The sequence below is a fragment of the Eubalaena glacialis genome, chromosome 1 (genome assembly GCF_028564815.1).
Source record: "Eubalaena glacialis isolate mEubGla1 chromosome 1, mEubGla1.1.hap2.+ XY, whole genome shotgun sequence".
NCBI lineage: Eukaryota > Metazoa > Chordata > Mammalia > Artiodactyla > Balaenidae > Eubalaena > Eubalaena glacialis.
In genome coordinates this window covers 44,817,757-44,821,842 of record NC_083716.1, presented here as the reverse complement: position 1 = coordinate 44,821,842, position 4,086 = coordinate 44,817,757, and the positions used below count along the sequence as shown (strand labels likewise).

Below are 4,086 nucleotides of genomic sequence, written 5' to 3'. Positions count from 1 at the left end.
TATATCGTAGGAATTAAAGTGCTGAACTTTACCAAACTAGTCCATTACTCACTTATTCACAATATCTTGTTTTACTCTCATTTATGGCTAATCCTGTATTTTCGATACACATTTTATTAGTTTAGATTTTAGAGTAAAATCTAATTCTGGCTTTTGAGGGTACCTCAATTCAGCCCATATTTGTCTTTCATCTATTAAATGTGATTCTTTTTTTGTTGATATTGAGTTTCATAAATATTTTCAGAATATTTTGAGAATTTGTAGGTATGCACACATATTGTATGGATACGAATCTATAGATACATATTTTGATATAGAAAGATAATTTCTCAGGAAGTCAGAAAATGCTCATCCAATTTGTGTCTGCAGTAGGCATATCGGTATACATAGCAATTGGGTATATTTTAATATTGATTCACTTGAAGTTTTTCAATTAGTATGTGAAAAGTTATTCATAGTTTACTCATTTATTGAAAAAAAATGGTCTTCAGCTCAACAATAATTACATGCTGAATTAAATTCTCTCTTTACTCCCTTCCCCTCACCAACCTTTAATTAGATTAGCTGGAGTATTTGGAATGCAAAGGGATATGGTGTAATAAAAGAACAAACAAACATTTTTATGTAGCACACTCTCCTGCTTTGGGATTCTCTCTAGTGAAGGTTATTTAACCTTAGCTTAGTCAAATAAAGACGTTTTTCTTTGGAGAGATGCCTTGTTGCTGTCTACTAAAGGTAGTTCACTTTTCATTTTTGTATATCGAAATGCCTGTTTTATTTTTTAATCCAAAATGTGTTTATTGGGATGGTTTCCCGTTCATCTTGATTCAAAGTACTTTTAGTGCTGCTTCCCTTGTAAGGAGCATCCTTCTGTAAGCCTTGCTTTTCCTCCTGTGGGCTAGCAGAGGACAGTAGAGCAGCCAACACACAAAACTACTGTTTGTGTATGGCTAAAGATGGTGGTGATTTTATAGCATCCCGGATATTTCACATCCATGAAGTAGGAATTGGCGTTCTGCACCGGGTACTTCTTCTTGTGTTTCCTCTTCTCTTCTGGAGAGGGATGAAGAAAATTCTTTTCGAGAGGCATGTTCTCCTAGGGAGGTCATCACCAAGTGAAAGGTTGAAATGCCTCTTTGTTTCAACGTTGGTTAGCTCCACAGATGTTAATATTCTGAATCACACATATTACTTTATTTTTTTCCTTTGAAGTATATTTTTATTTTATTAATTTTCAAGGGCATCAAAGGCTTAAAGTAGCAGTAGCAATTACTACTAATTAATCAAATAATGGGGCTTTACATATACACTTTATGGAGGAGACTACTAGCTGATGTCAAACCTGCTAACTTTTCTTCCTGGAAACATAGCTCCACTACATTTTTAAGACTCCAGTGAAATTAGGAATGGTCATGTGACTGAGTTCTAGTCAGTGAGTTATGTACACAGTTAAAAATTTCTTACCATGATTCTATGTTCATTTGTCTGGGTGGAATGGAAACAAATACTAGAGTGAACTTGAGAGCCAGGTGTTGCTGTGACCACAGGATGGAAGTATCCTGAGACTCTGCTTGGACTCGATGAATATTCAGCTAATAAGTTTGAAATCTGAGACTCAAACAAATATTTTCTCACTCCAAATTATTATTATTATTACTATTTTGTCATTTACCATGTTGTCAAATATGGTGATTTTACAGAATATTTGAAAGTTCAGTACCTAGAGTCAGAGAAACCTGCATTTACAATGATTCCAATACTTACTAGCTGTGTGGACTTGGGAACATTTCTTAACCTTTGCCTTTTTTTTCTATCTATAAAATGGAAGTTATAACAGTTTTTACATTATAATGTAGGATTAGGTGAGAGTATTTAAGTTAAAGACTTACCAGAATGCTTTATACATAATAACCATAAACCAATGAGAGATTGTTTGATGTTTGATATGAAGTCCTCTAAAGAGTGTAAAATTTGGGAACTATCTTCTCTCTCCTAAATTACATACTCCTTTTGCCCATCTTTCTTCATTTATGTCAAGCTTTTTATATAAATCTATGGTTTTCAAATGGGTACGTATCAAAATTCTCTCTTGGACTTTCTTCTTTAACAACAAAAAAGAAATAGAAAATTAAAAAATAACATGCAGAATTAAAAACAGAGTATCATGTTAAAATACATGTAATAAAGGTAGGTGGTGAAATATATATTCTCATATACATTACATTCTGTTTGGTAGCTTTGTAAATAGTGGAGAAATGACTGGTAGATGAAAGGTAGCATTTAAAGTTGTGTACTGAAATTACTGTGATCATCAAGATGACAGCAGGTTATAAACTATTAAAATTTTTGAGGTGCTCCTGTTTATCAATTTTATAGAGCCTTACCACATATTATTGAAGTTGAAATGAAAAATACTAGAGGAAATGGAAATAAACAGTAAATAGGACAAAGTCAGAATGACCCCAGCTGGGTGGAATATCTAGAGGGAGTACAGTAAGGGTTTGAGAAAAAGAACAAAAGTAAAGTACAAAGATGGCTTTTAGGTTATAATAAAAGCAAGTTTATTGAGCCTGAGGAATGGAGAATTTTTAAGGTACCTCAGACCTGTTGCATGTCTTTGGTACCTGTTGTATGACTTGGCCAGGTCACCTAAAGGAACTAGGGTAAACTAGATGCTTGGTACATGCAAACTGCCTCATCTATTCTATTTGGTGATAATTTCAGGTCCAGGAGATGATAGAGCTCATTCTTACTGGGCGGTGGTTTTTGGAACTTTCCCTAATACTTCCTGCTTTTCCCCAAAGGGATAAGGCCCAATTAATGGGCTTGGCACTGGTATACAGGAGTTAAATCTCACACCAGCCTACTTTCATTCTTCATCTCAGTGATAATGACTGTTAACAGTCTGAGGTGTTTTTCCAAGTCTTTGGCTAAGTATTATATTTTCTTAGGCAGTCAGTATATGACCATTGAATAAATGGATAAGAGCCATGAGGGCTGTAGGAAGAGGAAGGAAAACTAACATTTTATTGGGGATATATAATATTTCATGAACTTCATGATTTTTTAAAATTCAATATTCACAATTGCCTCATTATGTCCCCATTTTTAATGTGAGAGATGTTAGTTAAGTTAGTTACTTACCCAGGACCACACAGCGGGTGAATGGTAGAGTCCAGATGCAAAAAAAGGGCTGTTTAAATTTAAGCTTTCAAATTCTGGCTCAGCTATGCAACCGTAGGCAAGTTATTTAAAATTTCTCATCTGGAAACTGAGAATGATAACAATATCTCACAGGGTTTTTTCATGAATTTTAAATGGTTCTTTTAAAGTCCTTGGAACAGTACCAGGCATATAGTAAGCTGCATGAACTACTACTACTACTACTATTATTATTATTATTATTATTATGCTATGCCATGTTTCCTACTCACTACCACACCACTAAATGCCACCTCCCTTCTTCCTCACCACTGAAAAATGCAGTTAGTTTTATTTTAACCTATCTTTGTTGCATTTGGTGAGAGGTGGAAACTAATTTATGTTGAGGCCCTTCTACAAGCTCCGCACTGGGTGTTCTTGGTGATTTTGCAATGTTGTTCTGCTTGCATGTTACATATTAGGTACATAGGGTGGATATCACAGGCAAACCCTAATTAATTTCTCCTCCTTTTTCAGTACCTGGAAGTACTAAACTGCTGCCAGGTTTTTGTTCTTTGTTTATGTATCAAATTCTCTGGCTTCCAGAACTTTGCATTTGCTGTTCCCTTGTTTTTGACATGAACTCTTGCAGGAAGTCACCCTTGACCCTCTAAGCTTAGTTTCTTCAATTCTATTGTACTTAGAGCTCATCTTAAGGGCAGGGACTGGATAGTTGTTTGCAATTGCATAAACTTAAAAAAAGTTTGTAAATAAAATCAATACTAAAAATAAATATATAAAATATTAAAATTAAATTTAATTAAAATTAAAATAATATATAAATACTTTAAAAAATAAAATAACATTTACAGAATATTTAAACTAAGCTCTCTTATAGGTTCTTTAAAAATAAGCTTTCAAAATAAGGAATATAAATTTTCAAAG

The 4,086-nt window shown here is 33.7% G+C and overlaps 1 pseudogene; it reads right to left on the bottom strand.

The window, feature by feature from the left end:
* Positions 1-838: 838 nt before the first annotated feature.
* On the bottom strand, positions 839-1,090 carry LOC133095076 (small ribosomal subunit protein eS27-like; annotated as a pseudogene).
* Between the last annotated feature and the right edge of the window lie 2,996 nt (positions 1,091-4,086).